Source organism: Pteronotus mesoamericanus, unplaced genomic scaffold, assembly GCF_021234165.1.
Source record: "Pteronotus mesoamericanus isolate MK-2021 breed Mesoamerican mustached bat unplaced genomic scaffold, CSHL_Meso_final scaffold_232, whole genome shotgun sequence".
NCBI lineage: Eukaryota > Metazoa > Chordata > Mammalia > Chiroptera > Mormoopidae > Pteronotus > Pteronotus mesoamericanus.
In genome coordinates, this window is record NW_026555311.1 from 8,885,220 (window position 1) to 8,913,144 (window position 27,925).

A 27,925-nucleotide genomic window follows, 5' to 3' on the forward strand; every position below is an offset into this window, starting at 1 on the left:
CACAAGGGAAAAAGCTCACGGTGTCGTCACGGTGTGTTCTGAGGCAACGATGACGTGGGGCAGTTCCCACTGAAGTCAGAATCTTATGAAAACATGAGCACGAAGGGAGGTGAGAATGAGCTACTTTTGACAAGTCAGGTAAATGATATTCGACTGTCATGTTTTGTCTTTAAAATATCTCATTGCTACTGTTTTAGGCTTTAAAACGATCTTCAAGCTGGGGATAAAATGTATGAAAACACAGTTAACTTCTTCTGGATACAATTATTTTTTAAAAATTAAAAAATATATATTGTTGACATACAATATCAAACTAGTTTCAGGTGTACAACATAGTGATTAGATATTAGTATACCTTACAAAGTGGTTGCCACAATAAGTCTAGTAGCCATATTACCATACAGTTATTACAATATTATTAGCCGTATTCCCTATGCTGTACATCTTTGTGACTTATTGTATAGTTGGCAATTTGTACTTCTTAATCTCCACTTTTTTTTCCATCCCAAAACCCCTCCTATCTTTAAATCATCAATTTTTCCTCTGTATCTGAGTTTGTTTCTTTGTTTTTCACATTCCATGTAAAAGTGAAATCATACAGTATTTGTCTTTCTCTAATTTATTTTACTTAGCATAATACCCTTTAGGTCCATCCATATTAACACAAATGGCAAGATTTCATTCTTTTTTATGGCTGAGTAATAGTTTGTAATAGTGTGTAATAGTTACTCACATTACACACACGCGCACACACACACACACTCATTTTTATCCATTCATCTATCAGTGGACACATAGATTGCTTCCATAGCATGGTTGTGGTAAATAATGCTGCAATGAACCTAGGGGTGTACACATCTTTTCAAATTAATGTTTTGGATTTCTTTGGATAAATACTAGAAGTGGGATTGCTGGATCATATGATAGTTCTATTTTTAATTTTTTGAGTGACCTACATACTGTTTTCCATAGTGGCTGCTCCAGTTTAAAATTCCACTAACATTACAGTGGGTATCTCTTTTCTCTACATCCTCACTAACACTCATTCTTTATTTTGAGGGTTTTATTTTGTTGTTGTTGTTTTTAAATATAATAGCAATTCTAACAAGTGTGAGGTCATATCTCTTTGTGGTTTTGATTTGCATTTCTCTCAATGGTGCTGAGCATCTTTTCATGTGTTTGCTGACCATCTGTATGTTCTCTTTGGAGAAATCTCTGTTAAGGTCCTCAGCCCATTTTTAAATCATACTGTTTACACTTTTTAAATTGAGTGGTGTATTCTTAATATATTTTGGATTTTAACCCTTTATGAGAGATATCATTTGTAAATATCTTCTGCCATTCATTAGGTTGCCGTGCTATTTTGTTGATGGTTTCCATCATAGTGCAAAAGCTTTTGAGTATGACGTATTCTGATTTGTTTATTTTTGCTTTCATTGCCTGTGCCCTAGGAGACATATTCAAAAAATATTGGAAGACTGATGTCAACGAGTTTACTGCCTATGTTTTCTTCTAGAAGTTTTATGGTTTCAGGTCTTACATTTAAGTCTTTAACCCATTTTGAGTTTATTTTTTGTATGTGGTATAAGAAAATGGTCGTTTCATTTTTTTTTTTGGCATGTATCTTGAACACATTTGCTTTTAAATCCAGTGAAGATTTTTAATTAATAAGTAGAACACCTTCCAATTTTTTTTGTTCCCATTATTAAAAATTACCACTCCTCATTGAAGTGTATAATGTGCAAACCTCACTAAAATGGAAAATATTTGCAAGTGATTGGGATCTTTCCTTCAATTCACAATCAGAATCCAAGAAAAGTGAGTTAGTAGTGGATTAAATAAATATCAGCTAAGATTTTTGTATGGATTATCTTTAATACTATGCATATCTTCTTATCTCAAAATTCTTGAACTGCCTAACAGAAAATTTTAATTAAAAAATGACGGTGCTGAAGAGATGTTAAGATAAATGGGAAGCATCACATGCAGCCAAGGTTTTATGTAAAGTATAAGAAGCCTAAATATTTTCAAGTATGAGCTACCCACAGCAATGTAAAATGTTGGAAGCCACAAACTAGGTCACAGATAAAATTAGGGCAGCAATAGAGAGCTGGGCAGTGTGTGTATGTGTGTGTGTGTGTGTGTGTGTGTGTAAATAAATTTGCTTTAAACTTGAGGTCATCACAAACTTAATTTTATTTTAGACCCTGCAGTTGCAGAAGTAATTTCATTTCCTTTAAAGCTAATGCGATTTCAGTAACTGATATGTTAGACATCTTCAATGCTAACACCACTTCCTGAGAATGTAGAGCTTTACAAAGAGTTTATAAAGGCTCTGTAAGGAAAAACAAAAGTGCATAGGTCACAATATATGGAAAGAAAGGGTACTCCCTTAGCTGTCTCCAGAAACAAAAGCTAAGAAAATTGGAGGAACTTTATAGTAGGGGAGTTAATGGCCCCATGTGAAAGGACTGTGCCAAGAATGTGAAGAGACATTCCAAAAGCAGTGAGTACTCCTCTCTTTCTGGCCCACTAATTCCCGGAGTTCCGGCAGAGGCTCAGTAACCAAACACCTGTGGAGAACACCGGAAGGCCATTCCAGTGTTAGTTGGAAGGTGCACTAATTGATCTTTGGACAATCCTGACTTGCAGATAAGTATACTTCTGGACCATTTGCCCAGTAATTATCCTTTCTCCATCAGGAAAGAAATGGATTTGACAGGTGTTATCTGAGAGCACATAGTTTCACAAGATTTGGGTCATTCAATGTCAGAGAAATAATATACCTGAGTTATAAAAGAAAAGAGGGTCAATACAAAGAGAGAATGAATGCATGAAATGTTCTGTAGCCTGCATATCTTTATGTTATGATCACTTTTGGATGCTTGCCAATTTATAGTATTTTTATTAGAGAGTGGAAGAAGCCTGCCCATCAGCACCTTAAATTTGAAAAAAAAAAAAAAGGTTACAATTAGGTGTCATTATTATGAATTATTTTGGATATAAAAAAGGAAGTCAGGTCACTAGTGAGGCGGAAAGAAGTGAGCAGGTCACGTACAACCCATGACCTCTTTCGTGAGCCTCTTTTCGGCTGTTCCTTCTAAAAGCAGGGGTGTTGCGAGACAGAGCTCAGAGGAAGAGTGACTTTTTTAAATTTATTTTTTCTCTTGGGATATGTGAAGTAGCTCACACACATACACACAAACACCTCACTAATACAGAGCTGACAAACCAGTGTGGGCAGTGTTCAATTATGAATTAACATTACCTTGAAAATAAAAGGGACACTATTAAAATACTGTTCAGGCCAATGTCTATTTTTCCAATTTCTAAACTCCTTGTGCCTTATAAAACGTATCAATTATCTGGGGCCTATCAAGAACACGGGTGTCCCCTCGATCTTTGGGAAAGAAATATCCCTAAAATACATTTTCAGATTCCTTTAGTTCTAAAAATAGGACTCATTTACTATTTAATTTAATTCTTTTCACAGATTTGCCCTTGCTACATTTTAAAGTGTATTACATCAGATTTTATCAATTAAAATTTGCTTAGATTTTCTAATACTGCTCAAGAACTTATTTAGGTACAATTGGAGTTAATGGTAGCTCAAATAAAGTATTGGTCATAGTATTCAACTTCAGAAACTTTTCCCCTCAGGTGTGAAAACATTTTCAGAAAATTTACAGTTGAGCAAACAAAATATCTTTGTTCTTTTGACTCAAGTTTATTGCAGGAACAAAGACCTGACTTGCATCATTTTATGGTCAGGTCTGTAAGTACTTCTTATGTTGGCACTTCTTAAAACAACAAACTCTCTGCAATGCACTGTGGGACAAACTTTCTTTTTATAACGTCCTCTCTACCTTTAAAACTTTTATCTTTTTGTTATTTAACACATGACTACTACCAACCTGTATCACTCAACTTTGCCCCTATGTTGAGTCCTCCTCCCTCCAAAATGTTGTCATTTTATTTTTGCGTGTTGTACTCTCTGCTCACCAACCAGATTTGAAGCTACATTAGCCTGGGGATCTCTGTTAACTCCACCCTGATGACTCTCTGAGGCCTGCCCTTCCCAATGAACACCCATGACAAGAGTCTCTGTGGCAACCAGCCTGGACCCCCACATTGCAGTTTTTCTTAGAAAACTCCTTTAAAGCTCAGTGGGTGCCAGAGACATACAGGGATAAACTGAACTGTGTGGCTTCAGGGTGAGAGCTGAAGAGACAGCTGCCATTTTCAGTGTTCAGCCCTCCCCCAACAGCCAAATCTGATTCTGCATTAGCGTCGTGTACTCCATTTTCTCCACCCTATTGACTCCCTCAGAAGTGCTTCATCCAATTCACATTCTTCCCAAGGCTCCTCCAGTGGCTGAGCCTTATGGAAAGCTGGCAGGCAGCAGAAAGTCTCAGAGTGCCTTGGGTCTTTTGCTAACCTGCCCCAGGCTTGGAACTGGTGGCAGCTAGCCTCAGTTCATAGTGTGGCCCATCCCATGCACATCCAAGCCCAGCATAGACAATTACCAACTACAGGTCACTCTAGCTCCTAACAGGTAGCCCTGGGCCAGTCTCAGGTAGCTGCTGACATTGAGCAGCACCTGACTCTGTCAGAAGAGGATCCAGAACCATCATACCCAATGGCAGGCATTAGAATACCACCAACTAGATCCACAAGCAGGACTCCTAAAGGGAGGGCTTGGCAGGCACCAGGTCTTGCTTGGGCTAATCCTGCTCCATGGGCTCGGGTCAGCCTCCACATTGCAGCTCCTATGATGTGCTCATGGCAAATCCTCACAGACAGTCATCCTGATAATTTATCCCACCCACTGACATGCCAACAGCAATCAAAGTACAGTTACAACAGGAGGATACACACAACTCACACAAAGGACACTCCTGGAGCACCTAGCTCAGGTGATCAGGGAAACTGTGCCACTGGGCCCCACAGGACACCTACTACATAAGGTCAACCTTCCAAGACTGGGAATCATAGCAGATCTACATAATACATAGAAAAAAACACAAAGAGGCAGCCAAAATGAGGAGACAAAGAAACATGTCTCAAATGAAAAAACAGAAGAAATCTCCAGAAAAAGAATGAAATGAAATGAAGCAAACTGTCTACCAGATACAGTGTTCAAAACACTGGTTATAAAGATGCTCAAGGAACTTAGTGAGAACTTAAAGAGATAGTAAGCATAAAAAAGGACATTAAAACTATAAAAACGAACCATTCAAAATGAAGAACACACTAGAAGTAACCAACAGCATATTAGATGAAGCAGGGGATTGAATCAGTCATTTGGAATACAAGGTACCAGAAAACACCTATTCAGAAGAGCAAAAAGAAAAAAGTAATTAAAAAAACTAAGAATAGTGTAAGGTACTTCTGGGACAACATCAAGCATAGCCATATCCAATCATAGGGGTACCAGAAAGAGAAAAAAGTGATCAAGGGATTGCGAGCTTATTTGAAGAAATAATGACTGAACCTGTTGAAGAAAAAAGACACAGGAAGTGCAGGAAGCACAGGTACTCCCAAATAAGGTGAACTCAAAAGGGCCCCTCAAAGAAACATCATAATTGAAATGCCAAATGTTAAAAGACAAAGAGAAAATCTTAAAAGCAGCAAGAGAAAGACAGTTACCTACATGGGAGCGCCCATTAGACTGTCAGTCTCTTTTCCCAACAGAAAACTTGCAGGCCACAAAGGATTGGCACAAAATGTTCAAAGTGATGTATTGCAAGGACCTACAACAAAGGCTACTCTACCCAGCAAGGCCATTATTTAAAATTGAAGGAAAAATGAAAAGCTTCCCAAACAAGAAAAAGCTAAATGAGTTCATCACCACTAAACCAGAATTACAAGAAATCTTAAAGGGACTTTTTTTTTAACAAGAAAAAAGAAGAACACAAATATAAAGAATAAAATGTCAATAACTAGGTACCTGTCAATAATCACTGTAAAGGAAAATGGAATAAATGCTTTAATCAAAAGCATAAGGTAGCTGAATGGATAAAAAAACAAAGCTCACATTCACTCATGTGTTGCCTATAAGAGATCCACTTCAGATTGAAAGACACACACAGACCAAAAGTAAAGGGATGAAAAAAGAAACTTCATGCAAATAGAAATGAAAAAAACAAAACAAAACTTTGAGTAGCAATACTATATCAGACAAAATGGAATTTAAAACAAAGGCTATAATAAGAGACAAAAAAAGTATTTCATATTGATAAATGGATCAATCTAAAATGAGAGTATAACCCTTATAAACATTTATTCACTCAACACAAGAGCATTCAAATATATAAACCAAATCTTGATGAACACAAACTGAGAGATCAACAGCACTACAGTCATAATGTGGGACTTTAATATCACATAGATATCAATGGATAGATTGTCCAGACAGAAAAATCAACAGGGAAAGAGTGGCCTTAAATGACAATAAGACTAAGTAGATTTAATTGATGATTTTAGAGCATTTCACCCAAAGAAGCAGAGTATATATTCTTTTCAAGTGTACATGAAACATTTTCCAGGACAGAGCACATGTTAAGCCACAAAACAAGTGTCATTAAATTTAAAGTTTGAAATTATATGAAGCATCTTTTCCAATCACAATTGTATAAAACTAGAAAGCAATTACAAGAAGAAAATGGAAAAGCACATAAACACAGGGCAGCTAAATAACAATGAATAACAAACCCATTAAACAATGAATGGATTAATAATGAGATCAAGGAAGAAATCAAAAGCTACACTGAGACAAATGAAAATGAACACACAACAATCCAAAATCAATGGGACACAGCAAAAGCAGTCCTAAGAGGGAAAATCCTTAACCATATAGGGTGACCTCAAGAAACAAGCATAAAAAATCAAATAAGTAATCTAAATTTAGATTTAAAGGAACTAGGAGAAAAAAATCAAACAAAGCCCAAAGTAGTTAGAGGGGAGGAAATAATAAAGATCAGAGTGGGAATAAATGACATAGACTCTAAAAAAAATATAAAAGATCAATGAAACCAAGAGCTGGTTCTTTGAAAAAGTAAACAAAATTGACAAACAATTAACCAGACTCATCAAAAAGAGAAGAGAGAAGACCCAGTAAATAAAATCAGAAAGGAAAGAGAAATGACAACTGGCACCATAGAAATACAAAGGATTTTAAGAAAATACTTCAAACAACAATATGCCAACAAATTGGATCATCAGAAAGAAATGATAAATTCCTAGAAGTATATAATATTCCAAAACTAAATCAAGAAGAAACAGAAAATCTGAACACACCAATTATTACCAATGAATAGAAAGAAAAACTAAAAAAAAACAAACCCAACTAACAAAAGTTGTAGACCACCACATGCCTTCACAGGTGAATTTCAAAGAAGAATTAACAGCTATCTTTCTCAAGCTATTCCAAGAAATTCAAGAGGAAGGAAGGCTTCCAAGCTCATTTTATAAAGCCAGAATTACTGATTCCAAAACCAGGCAAAGATATTACAAAAAAATTACAGGCCAATATTTGTGATGAACATAGAGGCAAAAATCCTCAAATAATCATTAGTAAACAATTCAGCAATACATTAAAAAGATCATATACCATGGTCAAGTGAGATTTATTCCTGAGGTGCAAGGTTGGTTCGCTATCCACAAACCACACAAATAACAGAATGAAGAATAGAAATCATATAACCATATAAATGGATGTTGAAAAAAACTTTTGACAAAATCCAATATTCATTACAATAGAAACTCCTGGCAAAGTGGCTATAGAGGGAAAAGACCACAATATAGTAAAGGCCATATAAGACAATCCCACAGCTAACATCATCCTCAATTAAGAAAAGATAAAATTGTTTTCTTTAAGGAACAAGAAGAGATTGTCTACTTTCATCACTTTTGTTAATATAGTATTAAAAGTCTCAGCCACAGATATTAGACAATAAAAACTAATAAAAAGCATCCAAATTGGAAAAGAAGTACAATTGTTATTATTTACACATGACATAATTTTGTATATAGAGAACACTAAGAACTGACAAATAAGTAGGATACAAATAAATATTCAGAAATTGGTTGCATTTTTATACACCAATAATAACTATTAGAAAGAGCAATTAAAAGAATAATCTCACTTAAGTTCCATCAAAAATAAAATAAAATACTTCAGAATAAATTTAACCAAAGATTTAAAAGATTAGTACTCAGAATTATATAAAACACTGAAGAAGGAAATTGAAGAGGATACAAATAAATGAAAGCATGTTATGCTCATGGAGAGGAAGAATTAACATTGTTAAAATGTTCATATTACCCCAACCCATCTATAGATTCATTGAAATCCCTGTCCAAATACCAATGACATTTTCTATGAACTAGAACAAATAATCCAAAAATGTATATGAAACAACAGATTCCAAAGAGCCACAGCAATTGAGAAAGATCAACATTGGAGGTATCACTCTACCTAATATCAAACTATACTACAAGGCTATACTAATAAAATAACGTTTGTATTGGCATAAAACAGACACATAGATCAATGGGACAAAATAGAGAGCCAAGAAATAAGCCCATGTTTATATGATCAATATAAAACAAAGGAGGCAAGAATACACAATGGACTGAGGAAGTCTATTCACTAAATGGTGTTGAGAAAATTGAACAGATGTGTGCAAGAAAATGAAATGACCACCTTCTTACACCATATACAAGAATAAACTCAAAATGGAATAAAGACTAAATGTAAGACCTGAGATCATAAAACTCCTAGAAGAAAACATAGGCAACAAACTCTCTGACAGTTTTCTTACTAATGTTTTTTTCTGATACATCATCTCCTTGGGCAAGGGAAACAAACAAACAAAAGCAGCAAATGGGACCACATCAAACTTAAAAGTTTTTGCACAGCAAAGGACACCATCAATGAAGCAAAATGACTACTTACTGAATGGAAGAAGATATATTCAAAATTTATAAAGAAATCATACAACTCAACACCACCCAATAATCCTATTAATAAATAAGAGACTTGAATAGGTACTTCTTCAAAGAGGACATACAGATGGCCAATAGACATATGAAAAATACTCAGTGTCACTAATTATCAGATAAATGCTAGTTTAAACCACAATGAGATATCACCTCACACCTGTCAGAATGGGTATTGTCAATAAATCAACAAACAACTATTGGGTAGGATGTGGAAGAAAGGGAATCCTATACACTGCTGGTAGGAATGCAGATTGGTGCCACTACTAGAGTAAACAGTGTGGGAATTACTCAAAAAAAAAAAATAGAAATACCTTATAATCCAGCAATTCTACTTCAAGGAACATATAGGTGGGCAAAAGTAAATTAAATTACCAGCCATTATTACCTAAAAGATAAATAATAAGTAAGGATACAAAATAACAATAATAATAAGACAAATAATAGAAATAAATAAAACAAGAATAAATAATAATATAAGAATAAACTCTGTGTTTTGTGTACTCACAACTTTAAACCTACTTTTGCCTACCCCTGTATATCTGAAGAAATCCAAAACACTAATTCAAAAAGGTATATATACCTCTATGTTCATTGCAGTGTAAATAATAATGGCCAAGATATGGGAGCAGTCCATGTACTGTCCATAGATGATTGGATTAAGAAAATGTGATACGTATATACAATGGAATATTATTTGGTTGTAAAAATAAATGAAATCCTACCATTTGCAACAACCTGAATGAACCTAGAGGGTAGTATGCTAAATGAATTAAGTCAGACAGAGAAAGAAAAATACCATATGATTTCACTTATATGTGGAATCTAAAGAACAAAATAAATAAACAAACAGACAAAAAAAAACAACAACCCAGAAACAGATTCATAGATATAGTGAACAAACTTATGAGAAAAAAAATGTGAAGGGGGTAAGAAGTTATAATCACAGGACTGTAAAATATAATATAGGGTATATGGTAAATAATATTGTAATAACTATGTATGGTGCCAGGTAGAAACTAGAATTACCAGAGAGATCACTTTGTAAACTATCTAATTGTCTAACCACTATGCTGTATACCTGAAACAAATATAGAATAAAATTTAACTCTAAGATAAAACCCCAGTGAAAAAATTAGATCAATGTCTGTCTGGTGCTGGGGATCAGATTTGACTGCAGAATCATGATAAAACTTAAAGTGACAGCAACGTTCCTGTGCATTGATTGTGGTGGTGGTTATATCACTGAATACAATGGCAAAATTCAAACTCTACATACAGAAGGGTGAATTGTATTATATGGGAATTACACCACAATAGTCTGTAAAGGAGAAATTTATAAGGCAGATAGTACTTTCTAACAAATAACCAAATAATGGGAACCTTCTCAGTTATAAACAATGAGGGGAACCTTCTCAGTTATAAACAATGAGGTATTTCCAGCAGAGCAAAAAAAAAAAAAAAAAAGACATGCAAAGAAAATGACAACTCTTTATCCTCAGTATGAAGCCTGCAGATAGCTTTGCAGGAGGGTGGTGCCTAAAAGCCTACCAGTGGCCATTAGGCCAAGACCACATTGCTAACATCATATCCTGGCTACTTAGGCCTCAGCCATTTGTCTGACTCCTGGATCTCTGCTGATGTCTCCAATCACTTATGCTTGGAGAGACTGCGGGGCTTTGGAAAAAATTTCTGAACATCAGGGATCCTCATATTTGGACATTAGTGGTCTTGATTTACATTTCCACTAATGATGTGCTTTCTCTGGTTTCTGTAATAGGGATTCTTGACCACTGTGGTAGGCAGAACAATGGACGCTCCGAGGATGTCCACATTCTGATCCTCAGGCCTGTGACTGTGTTATCTTACATGGCAAAATAGACTTCGCTGGTGTGGTTAAAGTCATAGACTTTGAGATGGGGAGATTATCCTGGATCACCCATGCGGACCCAATCTGATCACATCAGCCCTTAAAAGAGGAAGCGGATAGCAGAGTACACAGGAAAGATGACAAGTGAGAGGGACTGACAGAATCCACCATTGCTTATGGTAAAGGTGGAGGAAGGAGGCTAAGAGCCACAGAAAACGAGAAGCCTTTGGAAGCTGAGAAGAGCTTTTGGCTGATAGCCTGCAAGGAAATAGGTTCCAACCAGCAGAAAGAGTAAGGAATGGATTCTTCCCCTTGAACTTCCAGAAAGGAGCACAATTACACTTTGATTTAACCCACACCTTGCTTCCTGCCTGTGAGACTCTTAACAGACACCCAGCCAAGCCCTCTGGGCTTCTGACTTATGGAAACAGTGAGATAATACATTTGTGTCATTTTATTTTTTTTATTTTTAAATCATATTTATTCTATTACAGTTGTCTCAATTTTCCCCCCTTTGCCCTCTTCCACCCATCCCACCCTGCCACTCTCTCCCACAGTCAATTCCCACTCTGTTGTCCATGTCCATGGGTCATTCATACATGTTCTTTATTCTCTTCTCCTTCCCACCATTGTCCTCCTTCCCCATTCCCTCTGGTCACTTTCAGTCTGCTCCATGTTTCCTTGCCTGTGGTTTATTTTGTTCGTTAATTTATTTTGTTGAATAGATTCCTCTTATAGGTGAGATCATATGTTATTTGTCTTTCACTGACTGGCTTATTTCACTTAGCATAGTATTCTCCAGTTCCATCCATGATGTTGCAAAAGGTAGGAGTTTCTTTCTTTCTTTCTTTCTTTCTTTCTTTCTTTCTTTCTTTCTTTCTTTCTTTCTTTCTTTCTTTCTTTCTTTTATTTTTAAATGCAGATTGACTTTATTTATTTTTTAAATGTCAAGATCCATTATAAAATATTAAAAAATTTAAATCCATTATAAAGTCTCAGCAATTAAAACACCATGATACCAGCACTCGAAATAATAAAGTGGATCAAAGAAGTAAAGTGAGCATTCTAGAAAAAAAATATATTTGTCTAACAATATAATATGTGATTAAAATGATATTTCAAATCAATGGGAAAAATAAGGCTTATTCAACATACAAGATGTATGAATCACTATTACTTCAAATAAAACAAATATAGAGTCCTATTTCACACATTATACAAAAAATATTCAGGTGAGTTAAAAATCAATATATAAAATCTAAAGAGGGTTAGGAGAAAATACAAAATAATATTTTTCTTACCCTGAAGTATCATATTCAAGCCCAGAAGCTATAAAGTAAAATATTAACAATATGACTATATTAAACATTTAAGACTATACAGTAATATTCATGTAAAAAAATAGAGGACAAGTAATAGAATAGAAAAGTACTTGCAACACATCTATAAAAGGGTTAATAGTGTTTTTTTAGGGCAAAACTTCTACAAACATTTAATCAAAAAATGGATAAAGAATACCAAACAGTCATTTAAAACTTTTTTTAAAAAAATAATAGAAATAGGCAAGAAATATACAAAAACAGGTTTAGTTTCAACAAATAATAAAGTAACAATTAAAATAACACATCATTGTCACAATCAGATTAATAAGTATAAAAATATTGGTAATATCAAGTTTTGGTGACTGTGAAAGGAACTAGATATTCATAGAATCTTTTTCTTCATCTTCTTAAAGCAGTCCTTTTAGCATATTTTGCAATGCAGGTTTGGTGGAGATTTATTCTTTTAGCCTTCTTTTGTCTGAGAAGCTCCTTATTTCACCTTCCATTTTAATTAAGAGCCTTGCTGGGTAGAGCAGTCTTGGTCGCAGGCCTTTGCTTTTCATGACTTGGAATATTTCTTGCCATTCCTTTCTGGCTTGTAGTGTTTCTGTTGAGAAGTCAACTGCTAGCTGTATCAGGGCTCCCTTATATGTTACTGTCTGTTTCTCCCTTGCTGCCTTTAGGAATCTCTGTCTTTGATATTTGCCATTTTAATGATGATGTATCTTGGAGTGGGCCTCGCTGGGTTCCTCTTGAATGGGACTCTCTGTGCTTCCTGGTCTTGTATGACTTTTTCTCTCCTCAAATTAGGGAAGTTTTTGATCATTACTTTTTCTAACAGATTCTCAATCCCTTCCTTATCCTTTTTTCCTTCTGGTATCCTTATTATGCAGATATTATTATGTTTCAGGTTGCCCTGCTTTTCCCTAAATGCCTCTTCATTCTTTTTTAGTCTTTTTTCATTTTCTTGCTCTTTCTGGGAGCTTTTTTTCTACCTTATCTTCCAGCTTGCTGATTCGGTCCTCAGCTTCATCTAGCCTGCTTTTGATTCCTTCTACTGTTTTCTTCAATTCAGAAATTGTATTCTTCATTTCCTCTTGTCTCTTATTGATAGTTTCTATGTTCTTTTTCACGCTGATATAGTTTGCAGTAAGTTTCTCATAGTTTTCCTGTAGTTTTTGGTAATTCTTTCTGAGCTCATTGAGCTCATTGAGCTTCCTTATAACCACTGGTTGGAATTCGATATCTAATAGTTTACTTGCCTCTATTTCATTGAGCTCTTTTTCTGGGGATTCCTCCTTTCCCTTCAACTGGGGGTGTTTTTTTGTCTTCCCATTATTTGTGAAACTCTTCTTTTTTTGCTTCTGCTTCTTAAATTAATCTGTCTTGATTTCCTGACTTTGTGGTGTGAACTTCTATGGTAGGATATCGCTGCTTTTTTTTCTTTCTGGATCTGCCTCTGAGGATGTCAGGTGTTAACCCTGTCTGACCTTAGGCAGTCTGTTTGAGACTTCCAGGAATCTCCTGTCTGTGGCTGTCTCCTTCAGCTGTTAATCTAGTCACTCTGCACCCAGCAGTCCGGCTTAGACAGCACAGGGTGGGGCAGAGTCCCTCCTGGGGGCGGGGTTATTGGGTCCTCTCACACTGCTGCCACTTGGGGCATGGTCAGCCTGAGCAAGATTGCTGCTGCCATGTAGGGGAGGACTCAGCACTGCGATCCCACCAGCTACTCTCTTCATTCTCTCCCCAAAGCCCCCATCTCTAGTCTCTCCTTAAGTGTCTCTAGACCACTCTGTGCCCCCTTTAGCCAGGGATCTATCATCTTGGCTGCCAGTCTGCATTCAGCTGTCAGGTTTCCACACTATCGTGCCTAGGCAGAGCCTTCCGGAGGCAGGACCATTGGGTCCTCTCACAGGGGAGTGGTCTCTGCCTGAGCAAGATGGCTGCTGCTGTATGAGGAGGAGTCAGCACCTGGATCCCACCAACTACTCTCCCTGCTCTCTCCCCAAAACCTCCTTCCCCAGTCTCTCTTCAGGCGCCTCCAGCCCATTCTGCCCCCACCTTTGCCAGAGCCCAGGGTAAGTGGCTGCAAATAAAAATTTGTGTGTTGGTCCTTTAAATGTCTCCTTGCATCTTCAGCCGCCTATCTCTGGTAGAGAGCAACCCTGCCGCCTTTCACAGCTGGCTGTTATATGTGTGCTTTCTGGACTCTGGTGCTGTAGGCTGGAGGTCCCTGCTTATGGTTTAGACTCCACTCTTCTCAGGGGGATCCAACTGGCCATTTCAATATCCTTCTGTTGCTGCCACCCATGGGCACCCCACCCGCCTTCTCGAGCCTCTACTGCACTTCTACCAGTTAGATTGCGCTAAAGCTGATTCTTCCGTCTGTCCAAGGTTATAAGGCTCCTCTCTCGCTATAGTTCAGTTGTTTGTTCCAGGTGATTTCTCCCCAATTTAGTTGCAATTCCAGATTGATCCTGGAAGGAGGTCAGTGTGACTTCCACTCACTCCTCTGCCATCTTTATTCTACATTTGTATTATTTTAAACACTAAATTGTGGTGATTTGTTATAGCAGTTAATAGGAAGCTAATATCCCCACACATTGAAGAGATTATCAGTTGGACTTTTCCTTTCAAGATAGGTTTTTGCTTTTGTTCAATTGTTTGGTTTCCCATACGGGCCAAAAAAAATCACACTTGGAATATCGGTGTAGGGTTGGACAAGAGTTTTCAATGAGATAAATGATAAACCAGATACTCCTGTGGTCTAATGCATTAGCATCTTGCATTAAGTTTACTAGTTTCCCAAGCAGCCACACAACAGCCCAAGTGGCAGTCCCAGTTGTGGCAGTGTTTCCGAAGACATCAATGGCATGATGACAGCAAAGGGAAGAAATAAACCATTGTGAAAGAAGGCAGGCCACTCAATGTGTATTTCACAAATCATGAGAAAGGAACCTCAACCTGCCTGCCAGAGATCCAGAGACATATAAAAAATACCAGATAAAGCATTTTTTAAATTTTTTAAAGGGATGATGAGTCTTCAAAAATATATAAGAAATTCTTCAAGGGCAGGTAGTGCACTCTGAATATCATCCTTGGAATTAAGTGAAGTTGAAGCCACCACCTATTCTGGAGGCAGACACTAGTAGACTGGGAAGATGGGAACTCTGTGTGCCTGCAATGGGAAGACAGGGCATGGTAGAGACAGGACCTAGGCAAGGTCTCTAAGCGTCAAGGAGTCTTTTAGAGAAAGAGTCTAAGCCAGGAGCAGGCAAGAAAACACACCCACGAAAAGGTGAACTTGTAAAAATAATGTTCCAAAGGGAGAGATGTAAAAAAAATTGTCTGTCTCAACCATGTGTCTGAGTGGTAATAGAAAAAAGGGCAGGTGGAGGCTACTAATTTCTGGGGTACTGATTGGCTTTCACATGGGATTGGGAAGTGAATTCATTGAACATTTAACAAATAATTATTAAGGGCCTCCTATGAGCCTGAATGTGTAGAACGAGCTGTGAATACAGCAGTTTAAAAAACATGAATAACAAATACGTTTCCTCATGGATCTTAAATTCTAGTGGGAGAATAAGATCATAAATAAAATGAATGTTATTTAGTGTACTAACAGGTGGTAAGTGATAGGAGAAAAATGAAACTGTGAGAATTACTAGGAAATGCTCAAAAGGTGAGCAATCTTAAATGACAGGGAAGTCCTCAAATTAAACAAACTTGAAAAGTGTGGAAAAGTCTTGCAGAAGAACCAGCTGGTAGAAAGTGTTAAGGTGAGAATGCGTATGGCCTGTTCAAGGACCAGGAAGGAGGCCGGTTTGGCTGAGGTGTGAGGCACAGGGGGAAAGAGCAGAGGAGTCAAGCCAATTGGCGGAGGAGGCATCTTGGAAGAGCTTGTGGAGATCTGTAAGTTTAAACATTTAAGTATCTTTGTAGTATATTAGGAAAGATAAAGGCATTGATGAACGTTAGATGTTTTCAAATTAAGAATGCATGTTAAAATTTCAAGGCCAATCATAAAAGTAATAGAAATAGTATATAAATTTTCAAAACCAATAGAGGTAAAAGTATAATGAAGGGGGCAAAACAATTCAAAAGAAGAAAAGAGAAAACAAAGAGGAACAAATCCTGGGTTGTATATCCAAATATATCGAGTAATCATAATACATGACCAGATTATCAAACTGAATTAAATAAAAGCTATGTGTTATTTACAACAGAGTGAACATAAACACATAGAAAGTTTGAAAGTAAACAGTAAAAAAGATATACTCAGCAAATACTAATAAAAGGAAAAAGGTGGGTATTGGGAAATGCCCTGTCCAGATTCAGGAACTATAACCCCACGAATAGGCGAGAGGGCCTCAAGGCTGGAAATAATCAAGGAGGTCTTAGGAAAACAGGCCACTGAGGAAACGAAACCTTTCCCCCTGGCAGGGGCGCCGCCCCTGTCTCCCTCACATCACCCTATTTGGCCCGGTGATGTTTGGTTGTTGATGACAGGTAAGTTTTCTCAAGAGGAGAAACAACCTAAGACAGACATTGGCCAGTACGGACAGCAGACGTGGACTTGGGGGACACAGAGAAAGGGTGAAAAGGCCTGCACCCTTCGGCTCGGCTTGGGTATGGCCGGAGTCCTCATTCTGTCTGAAAGCGACAGAAGTCTCCTTGTCTCTTGGCAGCTCCCCCTCCCCCCTACTGCCTGGCTCAGGCTTGAAACAATACCGGAGATAGTCCTACACTAGATCTGGCGATTCCCAGGGAAATCAGGCCTAGAAGTAAATTCTTTAAAGTAGCTTTGTTTTTCCCTCAACAGATATGATAGCTAATGCTGGGAAGGAAATTTACATTATTCACAGCCCCTAACCCTAAACGCTTTGGCGCTCTCATGTTTACTACCTCTCACGGTCACTCATCTCTCTTGTTTACTCGTCTCCTCTCGGACCCATGTAAATCGGTGTGTTCCTGCCATTAGTTTTCTTCAAAACATCACCCATTCTCTGTGGACATTAACATCTCATTACTAATGTAACGAGGTAACCTGTGCATTCCTGCTGCCTAGCCTCACTGATAACCCTTTCAATAAAAGCCTTTGAAAAAAAAGGGACTCAGGGCCTTCCCCACTAAGAGGGAAGAGCCATGTCCCCTCTCCTGGCAAACAGAGAAGCGTTTGTTATGACTCGTGTTTATTCCCCCCATTTGTGACAACCCCGGGCCGGGCTCTGCAGGACTCAGAGTCCCGGTTCCCATGCGGGCCGGCCCCAGACGGTAACCCTCAGGTCCCAGAGTGCTGCGCTCCCCGCGATGTGCTCTGTCCCCGCGGCAGCTGTCCCCCGGACCAGGGACGAGCAGTGATCTGCAGCACTCCCCTGCGACAGGTGAGAAGCTTTTTGTGTCAGGCAAAATAAACTTTAAGGCAAAAATAAAAGTGGACACTATATAATAACAAAATGTCAGTCCAGAAGAGAGAAAAATTTTGTGCGTTCTGAATAACATTGTGTCAAACAACTGAAACAAAAAGTGAGAGTTGTAAGCAAAATTTAACAAATCATCTGTAATAATGGAATTGTAAAAATAACATAAAAATCGGTACTCAATAATTAGAGATTTCATATTCTTTTTAAAGGTACATGTAACATTTATGAAAACACACCATATTTTAGGCTATAAAAATTTGAAAAAATTAGGGATCCAAGTTGATGGCAGGTTGGTGGAAGCTAAACGAATTTGTTACCACCAAAACAATATTCCAACAAATGTTAAAGGTCTTGTTTTTAAAAGCAGGGGAAAAAGTAGGATAAAAAACAGAGGACAATAGTTAAAAAATAAAATGACAATAAATCTGTATCTATTAATAATTTAAATGTCAATGGCTTAAATGTTCCAATCAAAAGACATAAATTAGCTTAATGGATAAGAAAAGAAGAGCACTCTAGAACAAAAGAAACACACAGACTAGAAGTAAAGGAATGGATAAAGACTTTTCATGCAAATGAAAAGGAAAACAAAAGCTGAGGTACTAATACTTATAACCAACAAAATTTACTTTAAACTGAGGCTATAACAAGAGACAAAGGACGCTATATAATGATAAAGGGAAAAATCCAAGAAGAGGATATAACCTAGTAAATATTTATGCACCCAACATAGGAGCATCTAAATATGTAAAGCAAATCTTAATGGACATAAAGGGAGAGATCAACAGAAGTACAACTGTAGTGAGGATTTAAGCACCCATCGTCTTCAATAGATAGAACTTTCTGACAGAAAATCAACAAGGAGGTGATGATGGCCTTAAAAGACACAGTAGAAAAAATGGATTTAACTGATATCTTCAAAGCATTTCACCCCAAACAACAGAATATACATTTTTTTCAAATACACATGGGACATTTTCTAGGAGAGACCGCATGTTAGGACACAAAACTAGTCTCAATAAATTTAAGATGATTGAAATCATATCAAGCATCTTCTCTGATATAATGCTATGAAACCAGAAATCAATCACAAGAAGAAAACTGAAAAATACACAAAGATGTAGGAGCTAAATGTTATTAGCATGTTATTAAACAATGAATGGGTTAATACTGAGATTAAGGAAGAAATCAAAGACTACCTTGAGACAAATGAAAATAAGAACATGACAATCCAAAATTTGTGGGACACTGGGAAAACAATCCTAAGAGGGAAATTCATAGCATTACAGGCTCATCTAAAGAAACAAGAGGAAGCTCAAATAAACAATTGCAAAAGAACAACAATCAAAGCCCAAAGTGAGTAGAAGGAAGGAAATAATAGAGATTAGAGCAAAAATAAATGAGAGTCTAAAAAACAATACAAAAGTTCAATGAATCTAAGCTGATTTTTAAAAAGATAACAGATTGACAAAACTTTAACCAGACTCATCTAGAAAAAAGAAAGAGAGAGAGAGAGAGAGAGAGAGAGGACCTAAATAAATAAAATCAGAAGTGAACAAAGAGAAATAACAACTGACACCAAAGAAATTCAAAGGTTTTTTAAGAAAATATTGCAAACAACAGTATGCCAACAAACTGGACAACCTGTACCAAATGGATAAATTCCTAGAAACACACAATCTTCCAAAACTAAATCTGGAAGAATCGGATAATTTGATTAGACAAATTACAACTCGTGAAATTAAAATAGTAATAATAATTTTTTAAAAAAAGAAGCCCTCAACTGGATACCTTCACAGATGATTTTTACCAAATATTCCAAGAACTAAGACCTGTCCTTCTTAAACTATTGTAAAAACTCAAGAGGAGGGAAAACTCCCATGCTCCTTTGATGAGGCTAGCATTATCCTAATAACAAAACCAGACAAAGACACTACAAAGACAAAGAACTATAGGCCAATAGTCCTGATGAACATAGATGCTAAAATCCTCAATAAAATATTAGCAAACTGAATACAGCAATGCATCAAAAAGATCATACACCATAATATAGCAGGATTTATTCTGGGGATGCAAGGTTGGTATAATATTTGCAAATCAATAAGTATGAGATACCACATAAACAAAATAAAAGATGACAACCACATGATCATATCAGTAGATGCAAAAAATGTGTTTGATAAAATCCACCACCCATTTATGATGAAAAAAACCTCAGCAAAGTGAAGTAGAGGAAATATTCCTCAACATAATAAAGGCCATATATGACAAACCCACTGCCAGGATAATACTCAATGAGCAAAAACTACAAGCACTCCCCTTAAGATTGGGAACAAGATCGGGAAGTCGGCTTTCACCTCTCTCATTCAGCATAGTGCTGGAAGTCCTAGTCACAGCAATCAGACAAGAAGAAGAAATAAAAGGCATCCAAATTGGAAAAGAATAAGTAAAACTATCTTTATATGCAGATGACATGATATTGTACATAGAGAACCCTAAAGATTTCACCAAGAAACTACTAGAATTGATAAATGCATTCAGCAAAGTAGCAGGATACAAAATTAATATCCAGAAATCAATTGCATTTTCATATGCCAATAATGAACTATTAGAAAGGGGAATTAAGAAAACAATCCCATTCACAATTGCTTCAAAAAGAATAAAATTAACCAGGAATTTAAAAGAAGATATAAGATACGAAAGAAATTGAAGAAGATACAAATAAGTAGAATATACCCTGTTCATAGATAAGAAAAATTAACATCATTAAAATGTCCATACTACCCAAAACAATCTATAGATTCAATGTAATCTCTATCAAGCTTCCAATGACATATTTGACAGAATTAGAACAAATATTTCAAAAATTTATATGGAACCACAAAAGGCCCCGCATAGCAACAGTGATCCTAAGAAAGGAGAACAAAGTTGGAGGAATCATGCTACCCAATATCAAGCTATACTACAAGACCACAGTGATCAAAACAGCCTGATACTGGCATAAAAATAGAAAATGTAGAACAGTGGAGCAGAACAGAGAGAGCAAAAATAAACTCACACCATTATAGTTAATAATCGAAAGAGGAAGCAAGCACATACTATGTGATAAAGATAGTTTATTCAATAAATAGTTTTGGGAACTGGACAGATACATGCAGAAAAATGAAAATAGACCACCTTCTTATACCACACACAATAATAAATTCAAAATGGATCAAAGACTTAAATGTTAGACCAAAAACAATAAAAATCCTAGAAGAAAACATCTCAGACATTGCTCATAGCAATTTTTTATCAGATATATCTCCCCAGGCAAGGGAAACAAAAACAAAAATAAACAAATTTGACTACATCAAACTAAAAAGCTTTTGCACAGCAAAGGAAATCATCAATTAAATGAAAAGACAACCCACTGAATGGGAGAACATATTCACCAATGACATATCTAATAAGGGGTTAATATCCAAAATTTATAAAGAACTTATATAACTCAACACCAAAACAAACAATACAATTGAAAAATGGGCAAAGGACCTGTCACCTCACACCTGTCAGAATGGCTATCACCAGTAAATAAAAAACAAGTGCTGGTGAGAATGTGGAGAAAGTGGAACCCTTCTGCACTGTTGGTGGGAATGCAATTTGGTGCAGCCAGTGTGAAAAGCAGTATGGACATGCCTTTAAAAAATTAACAATGGAACTGCTTTATGACCTAGTGATTCCACTTCTGGGAATTTATTCAAAGGTAAAACTTGAAACACTAATTCAAGAGAATATATGCGCTCTTGTGTTCATTGTAGCATTATTTACAATAGCCAAGATTTGGCATCATCCCAAGTGCCCATGAGCAGGTGACTGAATTAGATAGTTCTGACATATTTACACAATGGAATACTACTCAGCTATAAAAAAGAAGAAAATTTTACCCTTTGGACAGTGTGGATGGACCTGGAGAACATTATGCTAAGTGAAATAAGCAAGTCAGAGAAAAAAAAACCAAATACCATATGATTTCACTCCTATGTGAATCTAATTAACAACCTGGACTAACAAGCAAGATACAGAGTCCTAGAGAGCAGACTGACAGCTTGTGGGGGTAGGAGTTGGGGAGGGATCAAGCAAAAAACAAAAAGAACTTACGGACATGGACAGCAGTGTGGTGATTACCTCCAGGGGTGGGTGAGATGGATGTGTGATAAATGGTAACGGAAAAATACAATAAATACAAACTATGAACCATTTTCAAAGAATCAGTATATAAGAGCCACAACTAAATACCATTACATTAGAAATACATAACAAAAATAAAACTTAAAGACTCATTTGTTTTGGAAAAAAAATTTCTAAATGACTAATGGGGCATAGAAGAAATCACAAAAGTAAATAGAAGATATTTAGTCTGAAGAAAAATATTACACACATATGAAATGTAGCTAAAGCATTTCTTATAGAAAATGTATAGCCTTAAGTCTTATATATAAACTAAGAAGCCAGACTGAAAATTAATGATTTAAGAATCTAACTAAAAAAAGTAAAACAGAAAAGTAGGAAAATTCAATAAACCAAAAGGAAATTAAGAACAAAACTTAATGAAATTAAATAGAACTTCAACTCAGGCTTCAAATAATTTCTACAGATAGATTTTAAGAAACGAGATCACACGCGCGCGCGCACACACACACACACACACACACGATATCCTAAAACACACAAAGAAAGGATGTGTCATGAGTCAGACACAGGGAAGATATAGCACAATTATACCCACAGAGTCTTAAGAAATTGGAATTATTAGATGTATATTAAAAAGTACATTTAAGACATCTAAAGAAACAAAGAATGGTTTAGAATTATAAGCAAGTACAAAAGTCATAAACGTGACCATGTAGATTTTAAAAATAAATAAAATATAACTGAAAAATAAAACTCATAATAATTAAAATTTTAAACTCAATGGGATAAAAAAACAATGTAAGGGTAAAATAGTAAATTATACAAAGCTGAAGGAATTAGAAAATTAAGTCAAAGGAATTATACAGAATGTGATAAAAAGAGATGAAGATGTAAAATATGCAAAGTAGGTTAGGAGACAAAGAATTGAGTGAGAAAGTCTAACAAGTGTTTAATTGGAGTTCTACAGGGTACAATAGAAAATATAAGGAAGAAGCAATATCTGAAGCATTAATAGTTTGGTATTTTTCAGAATTTCTGAATCTTCAGAATCAGAAATTGTAATGAATTCCAAATAAGATAGAAAAAAATAGAAAATGACACCTAGACATAGCATTTTAAAATTTTAATACAATAAGAATAAATAGAAGGTTTTTAAGACTAGGCAGTAGAAAAGACAAGTTACCCACAGAGAGGTACCAATTAGATTCATGCCTGCCTTCTCAACAGCATCCACAGAAGCTAGTGGATAGTTGAATGAATAATTACCTTCAGAGGTCTGAGAGAAAATTACTGCCACCCTAGAATTGCATGCTTAGAAAATCTTTCTCAAAAATGATAGGGAAAAACTATATTTTTAGAAAAATAAGAATCTTAGTTTATTATCAAAAGATCCTCATTAAAAGTACAGTCCCCCCTTGAGCAATGTGGGGGTTAGGAGTGCTGACCACCCTTGCAGTTGGAAATCTGTGTATAAGTTTTGACTCCCCCAAAACTTAGTTGTCAGTTTGTTCCAGGGCCTCTGTTATTACTTGGATACTAAAGTCCTGGTATAAAATGTTGCAGATCAATGCATACAATCAACCCTTCAAACAGCAGCCAAAAATAATACGGGCGTTGGTCCTGTCTAGGTGGCTCATGTGGTTAGAGTGTCATCCTGAAACACGAAGGTTGCAGGCTCCACCCTGGGTCGGAACACAAACAAGAACCAACCGGTGAATGCATAAACAAGTGGAACAACATCTCTCTTTCTCTCATATCAATAAATAAAAAAAAATACAGGTTTTTATTGAAAAGTTCTGCTTATAAGTGAACCTGTATAATTCAAACCTGTTCTTCAAGGATCATCTGTAATTCCAGAGGATGTACCTTCCCCAGAGGGCAAGTGATTGAAATGGAACAAGAAAGAGGGTAGAAATGAAGAGGGCAATATAAGTCACATGGAAGATTAATCCAAGAGGAAGAACCCCTGCACAGGTAAAGAGAAATAAAAATGTGTAAAAAAGTAATTGAAATTGACAACATTTCTAGTCTTGAAATATTTAGTCATTTTTCACATAAAAAGGGCAACACAATGTAAAAAAGAGCACACCTAAACATATTCTGGAGAAATTTCTAAATTCCATGGATAAAGAGAAACTTTCACTAGCTTCCTGAAAGAAAATATTCGGGCAAGGCTAGGACTTCAATTAAATTTCTTACGTGTAACATTGGATGCTAGGAGACGTTGGAATAACATATTAAAAATTCTGAGAGAAACAGATTTTTATTACTCTTTATATTTTAGGACAAAAGACTGCCACTTTCAAATATAAGAGAAAGTAGCCCTTGTAAACTTTCTGAAAACATTACCTAGTAAGAATTCCAGTCAATATATAGGATCTAAACATTTCAGGACCGTGAAAGACACGATGCATAAAAAGCAGTGGCAGAGACTCTCTTTCTCCAAACTCCTGATGAAAACATTCAATCAATAACAGGGTCCTGCTCAAACGTTTAGAAATCTCAGAGCTTTGAGCTTAAGAACGTCTGGAGTGATCGAGGACAGGCAAATATTCACCATCGTGCCTACAGAAGAAACAGGGGCTTGGAGGAGCTTAGAGCAAAGACCAGACACCAGCAATTCCTTTGGCTGCCCAAGAGGGTCTGATGTAATTCAAGGGAGGGAGATGAAGGCGAATAACTGGAGCTGGTATTTTACAGAGGCAGAACTAATGACAGATAAAAGAGAACTTCAATCAGCATGAACCTAATGACACTGTGAAACAGATGCAAATAGAACAGACATACGCAAGGCTTCTGGGTATATTAAATATTTCCCCCCAAATTTTAACATTTATTATAGCAGCTGAAAAAAAGGAGAGGAAAAAAGTTTCAATGTCAGAAGCAAGTCGTGTTTTAAAATTCAAAATGGTTTGGAGTGCAAGACAATTTGAACGAAACAGACTTTCTCTTAAAAAAAAAAAAAAGCCTTATGGGAGTTTTAAAAATCACATAGAAAAGAAAACTTAAAAATGAGGAATTGAAGTATAAATAGAGTAAACAGCATAACTGAATACATCTTTGTTCCAAATTTTATCCTGGTGATGGAATGACCTTCCTAGTTAATTACATCCTTGTGTCTCACAGGCTGTTGGGCTATAGATCATGCGCTGCACACATGACTAATGCACTTTTGCTCGGCTTCTCTCTATCATGCACCACATGTCTGCCGCATCTAATTTCCTGGGAAAAATGTTATTTCAAGGTAATGTGTATAATAAAAATGTTCTCTTGGTGTCACAACAATATTATTTCTCTTCTGACAGCATTGTTAGAATAATATCCACATTGATTAATACTCACCTGCCAACTCAAATAGGGACATACATTGTGGATAAGAATAGCCACGCACACCTTCTCACTCTTATAAAACATAAAGACTAGAGTGACTTCTTGGTGGAATTCAACATAAAAGATCAAAAAATACTGTTACAGAAGCAGAAACTGATCTTAAGTCTATGATTCTCATTTCAGTAATTTTAGCAATAATGTTTTCCTCTTATAGAAAGATACGTTTTCCCCCCTATTTTTTTATTGTGGTAAAATATACCTAACATGAAATTTAACATGTTAGCTATTTTTAATTGTACAGTTCAGCAGCATTTACTATACTGACATTGTTGTGCAACCATCACAACTATCCATCTCCAGATTGTTTCCATCCTTGCAAACTAAAATTTCATACCCATTAAACTCTGTTTCCTCCTTTTCCCACCCTCTGGCAACCACCATTGTACTTTTTGTCTCTATGAATTGACCACTCTAGGTACTTCATCTAAGTGAAATCAGAATATATATCCTCCTGTAATTGGCTTATTTCACTCAAGGTTCGTCCTTGTCGTTCATGTGGCAAAATTTCCTTCCTTTCAAAGGCTGAGTAATATTTCATTGTATGGATATACCACAGTTTGCTTATAGAGGCATATATTTTTAAAAATTATATTTCTATTAAAGCATTATACACTATAACTGTGATTATACTGATTATAATATATTGTGAAAGCCTATAATAAGTGCAACATTGTCAAGTATCTATTATGTACTTTTTTAAAAAAGAAGTATACATTATCTATAGCAGTGATTTTCATCCAGTGTGCCACATGAATTTCTAAAACATGCAATACCTGACTATTTAGTTAGGGGCACAGACCACTTTTTCCTTAGATTGTCAAATTAAAAAATGACAACAGCCAGCACAGCAATAGATGTCTGGTGTGAATGAGTCATAGCTATACCTATTCTTTTTATCAGATCAGCACAAGATATATTATTTGGTGTGCCACAGAATTTTAGTAGTTAGTTTATGTGTGCCATGAGATGAGAAAGGCTGAAAATTGCTGATCCATAGTCTTTGTCACAACACTAAAAATGAGATATGACCCTAATTTTAGAGATGAGGAAACTGAGCACAGTGAATGTGAGTGGGCTCTGATACCTGGGCTCTCCTCTCTCTGCCACCTGACTGCACAGGCTGCGGTCAGGGTACACTGTGCTGTGTGTAGTGGAATTGTGCTGGGCAGGCAGATGTACAGTTTAATTCTGACTCTGCCACTCCCCAGCTGTGTGACCATGATCGAACCATCTGGCTTCGCTGAGTTGCTTCATTTCTAGAAGGGGATAAGAGAACAACAGTGATGGTGATGATAAGAACTATCATTTTTTAATATTCACTTTGTACTAACAATTGAGCTTATCTTATCTTAGCTCTTGGGTCCTCGTGAAAACACAGTAAGGTGGATATTTCATTTACACACAAGGAAACTGAAATACACAGGATTAAAATTCAAGGTCGCAACAAAGTAAATGGATTCTAACTGGAGCCAGCCTGGCCCCTAAACTTGCATTTTAACCAGTACTCACTGCTCAGGGCATGTGAAAACTGAAAGAAAGCATGCAAATTGCTTAAATCAGTGTCTGACATACAGAAACCTCTCAAAAAATGTCAGTCCTTATTTTTAAGGCCATGATTTACTTGCCATTTTTCTATATCTGGTTCTGAATGGCTGCACCTGCTTTTCCTATTTTTTTCCCTTGGAAATATTCCAGGAGTGGGAGGAGAGACTGAGCAGCCGCCACAAAATTGCACTCCTTGGCTCTGGACCTGCTCTAAGAAAAAGCAGAAAACAGCAAGGACTTCTGCAAAGTCATTTCTATACTGGGGCTTATGTGCACTCTTATTACTCAGGCTGAATTAAAATGAGGTGTGGATATTGCTTTTGCATGCTATTTGGCAATATATAAACTCCTGAATTTTAAAAATCTGATTCTCTCCCATTTACCCTGAAGCTAAATTGCCAATGCAAGCAAATGCATTTCCAAGAAATTCACCTAAAATGCTGTGCTTCTCAAAAGAGCTGAAAGAGCAAGAGGATAACTAAAATATTACATATGTCCTGCTAATGTACCAGCTTATTATTACGTACTTTTTAACTTCTAGGTGTCTTATTTCTTTCAAGTTCCCTGGATATTATTTGCCAGTGACTACCAATAAATACTCATAGATTTTGATTTCTATAGTTATATTTAAATCTCACTTATATCTTAATAAATAAGAGATAGAGCTAATGTTTTCACGTAAGCTTAAGGGTTTGCTTAATGCCTTGCTTAGCAACGCCCACCTTCACACGCATCTCTGCCATTACCCTCAAGACTAGGCAAGCACACCCACGCCACTCAACACTTATTTACTGAGCAACCGGAAAAATCGCTTGTCTCTGGAGAACACACGTATAGTATCATATAAATATATTTTTTGCTGATCTGGCCTTGAACTAATTCTTAATTTCATTACAACCACAAGTATGTTTATAATTAAATAAGAATCAAAAATATCAGAATTTGAAGTTTATAAATTCCACAGTTTTTAGAGTTAAAGAAATCTGCATCTAAAATCAATTTTTAAAAGTTTGTATTAGGTTTCAGCTTGTGCTATGGTTTATATTGGGAACATAGTAGTAATTAAAATGATAGTCCTTATAGTTAAGAAAGGTGTACGCTATAAGTAAAGATACATTATTAAAGTCACAGGATAAGTCAGTACTTCCATTCCCTTCCTAAAACATTCCAACTGATATCCATGCACTTATCCATGT

The 27,925-nt window shown here is 36.2% G+C and overlaps 1 protein-coding gene across 1 annotated transcript in view; it reads right to left on the reverse strand.

The window, feature by feature from the left end:
* ARHGEF38 (Rho guanine nucleotide exchange factor 38) overlaps positions 1 to 27,925 on the reverse strand; it is a 126,921-nt gene that overhangs the window by 81,287 nt on the left and 17,709 nt on the right. The gene's annotated exons all lie outside the window — the stretch shown is intronic.